This window comes from Electrona antarctica (genome assembly GCF_951216825.1).
Source record: "Electrona antarctica genome assembly, chromosome: 8".
Taxonomy (NCBI): Eukaryota; Metazoa; Chordata; class Actinopteri; order Myctophiformes; family Myctophidae; genus Electrona; species Electrona antarctica.
In genome coordinates, this window is record NC_136789.1 from 12811427 (window position 1) to 12824553 (window position 13127).

The window sequence follows — 13127 nt, forward strand, 5'->3', positions numbered from 1 at the left end:
AATGTTACGTGTGGTACTGAACATCAACCAGGACGAGCACATCACCAACAAGCATCTGTACGCATTACCAAGTGTATCATAGAAGATGGCAGTAAGGAGGATGAGACTAGCTGGCCACTGCCACCGACACCAAGAACTCCCGGCCAAAAAGCTTGTACTGTGGGAACCAACACACGGGCACCGATCGAGAGGACGTTCCACACCTACCTATGTGGATGTACTAAAGAAAGATGCTGGTGCAGAAAGCACAAATGAGCTGGCCAGTATGGAGAACAGAGATGACTGGAGACGCCGATGGAGGGCTCGTCTGCGGACGACATAGAGAGAGAGAGTGTCAAACCTTTTAATTTAAAGAACCACAATAACTCTGAGTGGGTACAAATGAAACCAAACGGACACTTAGGGGTCTCAGAGTTACAGACTTCTAAGGGTCCATTTGGTTTAATTTGTACCCTCTCAGAGTTACAGACTTCTAAGGGTCCATTCGGTTTCATTTGAACCCTCTCAGAGTTACAGACTTATAAAGGTCCATTTGGAACGTAGGAATTGTTATTAACGCATTCACTGCCACATTCTGTGACTATTTACTTCTAAGTACTAAGTAGTCACAGAATATTCATCTTCACTATGATCGCATCCCCGACGATTAATTGATAATGAGAGAGACGTTGGACAAGGAAGTGGATGGGAGGCGACTTTTAGCGACCACGTGGTTTCGTTGTTACTCTAACCAGCAGCATTTAACATTTACTGATGTAACATCATGATGTGTTTAGGTTGAGATAACCTAATCAGCAGCACACGGCAAGTATTTAAAATCAGCCCCAACTTTACAGGCTGCAGCATGATAAACACATTAATCGCATTTACTAATTACAATCTAATAATATGATTGTGAAATGGACCATTCTGCATAATGACATAATGTTTGGTAGGCCTACTATATAATAATTTTGTACTTTTACTCTAGTAAGTAAAATTGGGAATGCAGGACTTTTACTTTGCAACAGAATTGTAGTATTGCTACTGTACTTTTTACACGAGTAAAACAACAAGAGAAAGAATCTGGGTTACCTCTGGTAACCCAGCATTGTCATCATTTCTAAAAGTCATGTTAATAACTAAAGTAGTAAACTGAAAATGCAACAGCCACCCATTAAGTTGTTCGGTTGATTGCGTTTAGCATACACCCTTGCTGGTTTGATTAGAGTTGCATTAATATTGCAACACGATCGTGTTGGAGATATTACAGTCACTATCAAACACCTCCTGCATGCAGTTGCATCATTAATAAAAAATTGAACACACACACACACACACACACACACACACACACACACACACACACACACACACACACACACACACACACGTTTGATGCCGTTTTCATAAATCATTGATGTTTCTCACCCCTTCAGCTCTGCCTCCAAATTGCATCCTGGGAGCTTATCAATGAGAGCTCTTCTGTGATTCCACCCGGCATGCAGCCTCCTTTTTTGTTCCCAGATGTGTTGTTCAGCTGGAGATGCATGGCGGGCAGGGCCAGGACTCCTGTCTTCGCTGCATCTGTCACATCAATGCGGGGGGACACAAGCACACCAAACACCTCCAGCTGTAGCATCCTCCACACCTGGAGTGTCAGCAATACAGTGTTGTCTAATGTTATCGTTGTTGCCGTAGAGCTGACTGCTTTACTCCTGCCATGACCGTGACCGGCGTGACCGATTCACACGAGAGCAAGCTAGGCTCTTGTTTTTTTGTTTAGTTTTTTTGTCACAAACAAATGGATCAATATAGTGTAGAGATGGAGTTCTTAAAGTTGCTGTTGTTTTCATTTTGTTCTCCGGAACAGCTGCTTCAGACATACAAGTGAAGAGCTGTAATTGTCTACCGTGAAGGTTTTCAAAGTGTGAGTCACAACAGCCTCGGGGGGAGAGCGGGGGGGGGGGGGGGGAGAAACAGAGGAAGTACAGAGATGTAAAGAACAAAGTGTTTTTCCTGCATTCATGTAGAGGAGAACAGATACAGTGTAGCGTACACTTTAAAGGTCAGTTCATTGTGGAAGGAAGCAAAAACTTGGAAAGTTTATGACAGAATATTGGGGGTTTATTTATTTATTTACTCCTCCAGAACCTGCACCACAATTTGATTAACCATCATGAGCGGCCTACCACAAAATGATTTATTTTTAATAAAAGTCAGATTAAGGAAAACTGTGTTGTGTAGATAACTAACTTATTAAAGTCAAGACCATTAATCAAACCATTCATCTTTTGCATTATGATTACAACCCTGCAATATCTAAAATGGAAAGAACTGTGCCACTGAACAATTTATTATGAAGACCCAATCTGCAACTCTAAAAGACTGCCATTCTTCTGCCCCAGTCTTGCATTTTCAATGTGTATTAGTAACAGAAACTCTGCTCGGGAACGATAATATGGAGCAGTGAAGCGCGACAAAAATCTGTTGTTTGAAGTTCTACTGACTCTGCAGGACTTGCGGATTGTGGCTTTAAAAGAGGATGACTTCATGTCATAATTACATGCGACTTCCCCCAGTTCTCGCTTGAACATGGCTTTTCACAGCACTATAAGAATGTTTTGGGTAAAACCCATATTTCACTCATCCTTTCTTTCTATCTAAGAAGGCCAAGCGGAGGCAGCTCTGCCAGGGCTGACACCACCAATCTTCCTGGTTTATCACCTGACAGGGAGGGTGTTTGTGATGGAGACCAGCAAGGCCTCAGAAATCCTTTTTGACAAAATTGTGAGAATATATTGGTTTTGTGGGTGAGTGATGTCAAGTTGGCTTCAAGCGCTTAATGTGTCCCCTACCAAGGTTCAGATTTATGAATCATGAAGTTTGTTCAAACAAATCACAGTAGCTTTGTTTTGCTTCTTGCTTTGCTACTCCAGAGATTCAGTGCAAAATGGGGTTGTTTCCTGAAACCCCAGCAGGAATTCACTGTGCGAATTCAGATAAAGCCGTTAAAAGTGTACAGTATCTGGTCGGATTTGAGTTTCAAACAACTGCTTCTGTATAAGCTGTCAGCCAATTGGAAAAACGCCCTTAGACAATGGAGAGACATTTTGGCTCTTCTTTGCAGACATTCCTTCCTGAAAAGTAACAATTAGTATCTCTATAGTCTCCTGTGTAGCAACTCAAATAGGCCTAGGCACCATTTAATGGTCTGAAAACAAGAGCCCAGACTTCTTCCCTCGCAAGGTCCATTAGAGAACAATGCTCAATATGGCATGCACAACATCCACTTTACTAGCGTCCATGTTAGCTCAGCCCTTTGTCATGAGCCTATCCCCCCTGTCTCGGCCATTTGATCCCTAAACAAGCGGTCTCTTTGCCCTCCTCTATTCATTTTTCAGAGCCATAATATCTCCCTAGACAGTGAGCACGAACTCGGAGCCACAACGTATTCCATTAGTCGCTAGAATAGAGAGTTAACCTTGGCTCTTGTGGCGTAGTAGAGCAAATCACTCTGGGGGGTCTACCAAGTCCTCCACTGGCTCTTTAACAGTACATGCCTTGGTAGTTGGTACAGTAGTTACTTTAGGATGCTGTTATGCCGTAAAAGAAGAAAGTGTACACTGTATTGTTGTGCTCAATCAATAATACATGTTCCTTTTGTAGTGGTTTATGAATATGTAGTTGAGCGAGTCACTTGCTTTGTTTTCTGGCAAATCGCAAAAAAATTATATTTCTTTGTAATTTATTTGTTTTGTTTTGCTCCATTTGAGGCTAAAATCAACAAGGGACCAGGAAGTGCCTATAATATAATGGAAATGAAAATAATTGCAATAATTATTGCTGCATTCTTTTATTTTCACTGTCAGTGGTAATGGAGAGTAGAATGACAGCTATAACTGCTCCGTCTTCCAGTGGAAACCACAACCTTTTTGTCGATAATATCTTGTAACCTGTTGGTTCTGTACGAAATCTGTAGAATATTTTTAATTATTTGAATCTACCTGCAAATTTGGTGTGATTGTGTAATTGCTTACTTAACCCATTTTGGGCAGGAACCCCTTTTGGTGTAAGCATTATGTTATGCTTTAGCTATTGAAAAATAGCAGATCTACAAGCTCATAGCGCGCCACCGAGTGGCGCGCTACGAGCTTGTAGGTCTGCTATTTTTGAAAAATCGAAGAACGACTGACATAGAAACATAGCTTTTTCAGAAAACTGTCAGGATTTAGAAGACATTTATAGAATCGTTCCCAGGTCAAAATGGGTTAACCGTATCACTGCCACCTGGTGGACTGCCGAGCCGGATCTACTTTGTTTTAGTGTGATGCACGTCCGCTTTGGGTGTCCATCTTAGATGCTAAATAATTAGCGTCAATGCTAGCGAGCTAAAATTAAGCCATACTTGCTCTAGAAAAAAATAAACAATAAAGAAATCATCAATCCGGTTTGATATCAACAATAAAGCTTATACGACGGAGCGTTCCGCCAAAAGCGGTTGCCGGTTGGATTCTAATTGGCGGAACGCTCCATCATGAGCAGTTATTTTGTCAAGCCATCATGATGGGCTTAAGTTAGCTAACCTATTTCTATCTCTTTCCCTTCTGCTGTCACTCTATCCTAGTCTTCCAATGAAATACTGGGTAGGGGAGGGGAGGAGCGAGGGGGCGGGGGCTGGTGCACAGATCAGTGAACCAATAGGATCCACCAGCTGTTTTCGCCGGCAAATTTGAATCCGCCCCTCTAGACTAGAAATCCCACTGGCTGGGGCAGGCTACCTCTACCAGCCGTGTGTGATTGGGTGGACGTACTGTAGTACACACATTTTAAAAGCACGATAGGGCTTTGCCCTGATAAAACGTGCATTGAGGCTAGCAGGACAGCACATCCCTGGTTTGACTCCTGGGTCTCTCTCAATATCAATAAAGGCAGAAAAAGTTCATTAAAAAAAAAAGAATAAAAGAAAGAAAATAATCTGCATTGATCCAAGTGTGCAGAACCACCTTCTCGTACAGTATACAGTACTTTTCAGTTTTCTAACACCTTGGTCCATTCTATAGTCGTGAGTGTGATGATCCAAGTAAAGCACTTTTGGATAAAAGGTGCCAGAGGAATTGCTCTATAGCCACTCCAACTCAGAGGTCGAGATTGACCATAACAAACATGTTGTCATTTTGTTGGGGAGTTCACCTTGACCTCAGAGTCAACGGTGTAATGCTTTTTCTTAATCACGTAGTGATATAGACCTGTACAAAGATTTTATAACCATAGAGGTTATATCATACCACATCTATAGTATAAAATAATCAGCTTGGATGACTTGAGCTAACCCCCACCCGCCTGTATCAATGTGATAACTAGCTTTTTTCTTTTTTTTATATTAAATTTAATATGCTGCTCAATATGCTGCTTATGACAGCCAGGCCTACTTATAAATAATACACGGCGTAGCAGATTGTACATGTCAGATTTTATTTTGAATGACCATCTGTTCCAAAACTGGCCCTCCCACCTGATAATGTTTGAAAACTATAGTTCATTGTGTTTGGGTCTGGGAATATGGATGGGGTTTGCTGCAAGGATCATAAAAGTGAAATATTAGATGAGTGTTGGTCAAAAAAAGGTTTAGTATCTGTAAAAGTGCCTCAAATGCTGCAATCCATTATAAGTGCCGGGGAATAATTTGGGTGAGAGCTAATTCTCCAATACTTTTATTAACTGAATATATTGTGTGGAGGCTTTAAAAGGGCCCTGTAATCTACAACGTATGCTATTCCAGAGACCAGAGTTCAGTACAAAAGGTTTATTTATGTATGCATTGTATATGTTTGCTTAGTTTGTACTTAAAAAAATCACACCCGTGTGAAGTGAGGGGTGCTCTTGTTATCATACATCACATTCCGACCAATCACAATTGGCCTCCTCACTTTTTATCCTCAAGTCCTTTTATCCTCAAGTACTCACGTCCTCAAGGCTGAGGTGAGGCTGAGGTGTCCTCAATTTTCTGTCCTCACTTTTTATCCTCAATGCGTACTTTGCTCAGCCAATCAAATCATTGATATGGGGTGCTCGGCCAATCAAATCATCGATATGGGGTACACACAAACAGACAAAGCTAGTCATAGGAGGGGCTAGCGCCCCTCAAACAAGGTCAACACCAGGATTTCTTACAGATCCAAACGATATCGCTCCTGGTAGCTAGTTTGGGTTCCTGGGATTGTCATTTGCCACTGACATGCACATTAGGTTCAACACTGACGGATCAAATATTTTGTGTACACACCTTACTTGCTGTTGCTGTTAATTACTTCCTTTTTTGAGGTTGCAACTTGCGGCTGTCATACTAGTGTTTGTTTAAATCTTCCATCCAAAGTCATTAAAATGCTACCAAACTTATCTGAGTAATTGAGTCAATGTTAGCTCAACAAGAGTATCATAGGATGTTGTGTTCATGATTATACAGTATGGCATTTTCTGTAAGAAATACAGTACTGTAGGTTCCTCTCAATAATTTTGGAAGCCAATTACAGCAGGTAAACAGTATGGAATATCAAAACGTTAATTGGTGTTGTTGATAGCCTATTTGTGATGATGTGTATGGTTAATCCATTAAGGCTAATTGTACAAATGCCTTCTAAATCAAACCTTTTTGTGTCAGGCACCCCCAACCCCCTATCTTTTTTTGCTTTTCTGTTATTGATCAACGATAGTATCAAGTGAAGATTGACAGGAAAGAGAGAGAGAGAGAAGGGGAGAGACAGGCAGCAAATGTCACCATGAACGGGACTCGAACACGCGATGCGCTGTCAGGCCAAAGTCTATATGTGGCATGCGCCTGGACCACTTGGCTCGCATCTGGCTTTAGCCAGGCTACCACTTGGCCAGCAGGCGCCATCTGAAAATGTTTTGTGCCAGGACCCCCAGAAGAGAAGTTTTGTGTGTAAATTAAAACATTATTAAAAACGTTTTAAACACTGTCAATATTTTTCTAAAATAGCAGATGTGGAAGCTTGCAGCATGAAGCACTGTGAGCTTGTATATCTGCGATTTGTTTAGAACGGAGGGTTACACTGTAACCCAGGTTCTCTTGAGTGGAGAGACTGGCTCTCCACTACATATTATTCAATATGTACGGGAATTGGGGTCAGTTCCCGACCGTACATATTGAATAATATGTAGTGGAGAGCCAGTCTCGAACACGATAGAGAACAACTGTTCTAAACCACTGTTCTGAATCCTTAGAGTTTTCAGTAGTCAGTAGTACGGGGCATTGCTTCAAATTATGTCCAGTATGTGCTAGAATATACGGTTTGCCTGCAGTGCTTTTGTGATGTATGCTTGCTTTACCTGATGTACTGTATGTGCCTGTAGTATTTGCTATTTTATTTTGTATTTTCAGTATTTATTTCATAACCTTTCATGTAAACTTGCCCAGGAACAGCTTTTAGCCAGATCACAGAATAGTGATGAAAATGCATGCACATTGTTTCCTGTTAAACGACTCAAACTGTGACCATGAGGATTGAATAGACACCTGAAAGGATTTCCGTTCCAATGGAAAAGAGGGTGTTTGAACGGCACAGTGAGTTTCCACTGAGCCATGCTGTACCATCTAGGCTCACCTTTGATGATTCACTGCACTTCTCTTCCTATGGAAGAGAAGGAAAACATTCCTTGCAGACACTTCACATTGCTGCTGTTGTGCAGAACACTCATATCTCCATACTTGAACTTTTTATGTTTTGGTTTTTTTCCCCACAGATGAATGCCCTACTTCATTGTACAAGAGTGTCATGCTAGTGAAAATAGCTGTTTTTGTGAGTTTGTAGATCTGCTGTTTTCACTATTTGTTTGTTGGTTTTATGAACATTTCACTAATGAAAATTAAGAACAAGAGCTCATAAGTAAATAATAACTATATGGGATCTATTGGAATACAGGCTATTTTGCTATTCTGAAAAGCAACACTTTTGAACATACAAGGTTTCTGCCTGAGAGCAACGATATTTGTAATAAATGTGGGTGTTATAGTCATTTTATTTCATGCAGACTGTAGTTTGCACACTCTTTCCACAGCCAGTACTGTAGGCTATACAGTGTACTCTGCTTTTGTGAAGATAGTTCATGGCACTTGACCTGACACCTGCACATTCTACCATTAGTTGCCATTCGACTAAACGAATAGACAATGCTGAGAAAACATCAAGATCCTTGACAAAGCAATACATTTGATGTCTTTTTCTCCACCTACCGCTGTTGCCTGCCCTCTAGCGCTGCCCATTATAAAAATCCATATCAGTTGCTTATTGCCAGTATTTACTTACTTTGGCAACAGAATTGTACTTTTCTGTCCATCTGTGTTTGCTCTTAAACCTTGGTTTACAATGCGCTCAAAACCTGAAGAACCCATGTTCTTCACCAGCAACAACAATGGTTATAATATTACACTAGGCAAAAGTTGACAAACATGAATGCTAAGCAATTCAAAGAAACAAAACAAACCCTGCCTGCACCAACATTTTGTTTTGTGTACAAGGTATGACCAAAATAAATCTGAGAAATGTTGACATTTATTATTATTAACTATAATTAATAGTTATTGCAGTACAATAAAAATAATAGTTGAACAGTTTGTACTGAGATCGAAATGGGGATATTTCCAGCACGAAGGAGAAAGGTGCACGAGCATAGCAGCAGATATATACTGTGCATGAGGTACTTATGAACATTAGTTAAGGTGCTGGGGAAAAAAAGGAAAAACAAAACACGTCAGCCAGCCAAGAAAAAGAGATTGTTAGTATGTTGGTATCATGATCTCACACTCCAACCCTGACATGTCCACAGCTCATGCCTTTTCTCAGCACCCCTTTTTTAGCTTGTTGTTATGGTGATTTGGCAGAGAGTTGTGTGGACCATCACCATGGGAACAAGACAACTAAAAGCGAGTGTTTGTGTGACAGTGATATGAAGGAGTTTGAAACAAAGATATCCCTTTCCCCCTCCGTAGAGCCCTGAGACGCTGGGCTCTGAGTCCTTCACTTGTTCTATGAACGACTCACTTACAATAGACATTCCTTACAATGGGGTAAAGGCTGCGACTTCTATTTTATTTTATTTGAATGGCATTACAAGCAGTGGATAAGCTGTTGAACTAGTATCGTGCAGAATTTGAATTTATCCAAGGCAGTTGGGAATGCAGAATTGGCCCGAATAAGTTGAATCGCTGGAATGCCAAAGCTAGATGAAGTGGAATGAAGTTTTCTTTCTGTAATGTGTATTTTTAAATAGAGCACGCTTGTGGTGATGGGGTACAGAGTTTATATTCTGGCAATACTAACCGGACAGCATTAGCAGCGTTCACCCTGCTGTCATTAAAGGACATTTCTACTTTGGGATTGTCATTTACTGTAGGTAGTTGAGTCGTTAACATACTGGCAGTATCCAGTAGTCATAATGTTTGGTTTGTTGGGCTTCATTTTTTATTTATTTGTATGTATTTATTTCCCTGGATGACTAGCGAGGAAGCGTGCCCCAGATGGGCTCATCAAAACTTCCCTGGTTAAATAAAAGTTGAAGAAAGAAATTAATAAGATGGCATAAGGAAATGTGTACCAGAAGGGTGGGGATGAAACGCATCCCCACTGGCAATAAAATGTAATGATCAGAGGCAGGGAAATCAAGTGCAGAGGGGAACCCCATCCCCCAGAAAACTAATCTTATTTCTTAATCATATATTTTTTTTCCTGAAGCCAAATTGAGGACTTGCTGTTCCCTTTGCCAATGGAAAAACTATAAGATAATATGCATAGACAAATGCTTTGGAAAAGTTTTACTGATCAACCATAGATTACAGCTTGATATCATTACAGTGAAAGCTTATACTGTAGCTTAAGGCAGTCATGTACTGAGGACTGAGGCTGATAAATTAAATTTAAAACTAGAACACTACCAAGGGGTCATTGATAACAAGTGATAAATTGGCTAAACTTATAGTTGTCTTAATGGAACTATTAGCGCTCTCTCTCTCTCTCTCTCTCTCTCTCTCTCTATATATATATATATATATATATATATATATATATACACTGTATATATTGTGACTGCGTGTTTTGATATTTATCACAGATCATCCATTTATGATGTGATATATATGATTTACCTTGACCGCACAGCTATTAATGATTAATGTAATTAGTGATAAATAATCTAAACTTAGTATTCACCCATGCACACACAGCTGGTTACTATACTGTGACTGCGTGTTTTGATATTTTGCTTAGTCTTTCGGTTAGAGTTGTGTTTTTGGTCTTTCCTTTTTTATCTATGATGTACAGTATATAATATATGCATCTTGGTGAAATATTCATAGCCTAGATAAAAATGAATGATGCTTTATTATCCCCAAAGGGCAATAATTAGTAATGTGTAGCTGAATGAGGTCTAGTGCAGTGAATGAATGCCAAAATGTAACTTAACTTACAGCATTAATTAAACCCACAACAGTTAAAAAAAAAAAAAAAACTGAAACCAGGCTACTCCAAGGACAATATTGAAAATAGACGTAGCGTAGCGTTACGTCCAAACTCTTGAGTTTGCAATCTCTCAGCATAGCCAGAGTACCCTGTATGAATGATGTGACCAATGAAGCAAATTTCTGGCATCAGCATTCCTCTGGGTTTTCTTGATGGAGTGACATTGATACAGATTGGTCAGAATGATGGTATGCTGTCAGGTTCAAATGAGTTGAGTTTAATGCAAGGCTAGCATTCTATGGACCTGGTGTTATGGACCTAGTGTTCGCGCCATTCAGAATGTTTTATTTTTTTCTTCTCTTCTTTAATTCTTATTTCATGTGATGCATAATTCAGAAGCGGATCCTGTTCAATGATGTATAAAATATTGTCTAGAAAGTGTTTAATCCTCTAACAAAAATGCGTAGATTGTACAAAATATTCTGTGAGAGGAATACATAACTCCAAGCCTTCAAAAAGGATGGAGTGGGTGGGGCGAAGTAAATAAAATGCAAGAGTATATGGTAAAAGCTACAGGGAGGGACACACAGGCTACTGGTTCTCAATGTGGAACATTATTGATAGTTAGGAATGGAATTGGAACTTGCGGGGCTTTAACTCCTGAGTGTACAATTTACAAATCGACCCCATGAGGGTCCATTTGGTTCCATTTGTTCACATTCCGAGTTAAATTAACCTTGAGTATTTCAAAGGTTAGATTGGGGTCCCAGATACAAATCGTTACAATCGTATCAAATGGGCACTCTTCTCTTGTGACCTACTGCATTTCAAACCGGAGGTCCTTGAAATTAAAAAGGTTGAGAATCACTGCAACGGGCCACTCTGTATTCAGAAGATTGTGAAGCTCGGTTAACCACATGAGGCATGTCCCCTCTGGAGAGTTCTCTAGATTGTGTGGGACGCAGATAGCATTGAGTCACATATCGCAGTGCCACAAGGCATTCACAGCCTTTCATCAATCCATTCTACTCATGCATGCAGTAGCTGTGCCTGTAAGAGTCCATTTGGCAGCATAAGAACAAAAGGTATATGAGGCGTCTTAGTGGCACAGAGGGCTAAGGCACATATGACGTATTTGCTACTTTGTGGGTCCAAATGTGGCACATGCAATCCTTCCTCGCAAATCCTTTGTTACATTATAAACCTCTCTTTTAGGGTGTCAGTTACTCTCTATCCGTATGGTAATGCCAGCCTGGCGAGGGCCATTGATGTGTAAAAAAATAAATGAAAAGAAGTTCAGTTTTCTCTGTGATTACATTTGTGTGCGTGAATGAGTTATGTCTGTATTTTAGACTGTATAATAATAATCCACCACGCAGTTTGAGTCATACGTAGGATTTCTCTTTGAATGCCCATCCCACTGATATGGCTTAAACAGTATACAAAAATATAGGTATTACAGATGATACATCCCTGATTAAAAAGTTAGACAGTACAGGATAGCATGCTGATGGTCTGATGAGTTGTAATTGGTTTTCTATTCAAATCAAAATTTCAGTTGCTAGAGTTTCATACAAGTTACTAAACCATGCAATGGTAAACATGCTGCATTGATGAATCCCAAACAACAATAGGCTACATTTTAGTTCATTATTTAACGGTATATTTGCATGGGTTGAGAGGGCAGTAGTAGTACATGCAAAACCCTAATCCTATAGTCGGTTATTATGGTCGATTGGTTGGTCTATGGACTGGTTAAAGAGATGAAAAGTAGTACATTTCAATTTATCACAGTCATAGTCATTTGGCTTGTTCGGAAACATTGGCAGTACAGTAATGTAAAAGTAAGGAGTTATTATCCCTTTTTACTCTTGCTTTTAATTGAGTTTTAGTTTTAGTTGAGTTCTCTATTCTGACCTTTTGGTGTGCTTTGTTTCTCGTCCATCTATGTTTTTATGCTTTTTTTTTGTTGTTTGCTCTTTACCATTGTTTTATCCGTCTAACTGCTTGCCTGTGTTTTATTGCTATTTTTATGTACTGCCCTGTGAAGCACTTTGAGTTGCATTTATGTATGAAAGGTGCTATACAAATAAAGTTTATTATTATTATTACGATAAAGAGGTGTCAAGGTTTCACCCAGCATTACGTGTAAAGATTGAGGTGTAAGTCTGCATGGCCAGTTGACATAATGTGGTTGCATGCAGTGCATCTAGTGTCTGCTGGTCAGTTTACATCAACACGCCAGGCTCAGACGCCTGCTGAATGTGAATCAGCTCTCAGCATAAAGGCACCACATACAAGATTCAGTTGTTGGCTCCTTCATAATAGTTTCCCAAGAGACAGATAAGACAGAATGCCCATAATGTATATATACGTAACCTTGTTACCTTGTTAATAAATGTTAATAATATTATGTCAATATGAATTATGGATCATATTGCTGATCTTATTAGGCATCAACAATGAATTATTCTGCTGAATTAAGTACAGTATATGGGCTTTGCATATGGTACTCTATGATGCTTACTAAAGAGAATTCAGAATGCTGCCTTGACATAATATTCTCTAGTATCTCTACAATAATGGAGCTTCCTGCCTGCGAAGGTCAGAGGCAGCTAGGGCCAGGACGAAGTGCTGGATAAAAAAATCGTTAAACAGTTTCATTGCCGCTAA

The 13127-nt window shown here is 39.8% G+C and overlaps 1 protein-coding gene across 1 annotated transcript in view; it reads left to right on the forward strand.

Moving 5' to 3' along the window:
- Positions 1–13127, forward strand: part of tmem132e (transmembrane protein 132E) — a 472661-nt gene that overhangs the window by 280637 nt on the left and 178897 nt on the right. The gene's annotated exons all lie outside the window — the stretch shown is intronic.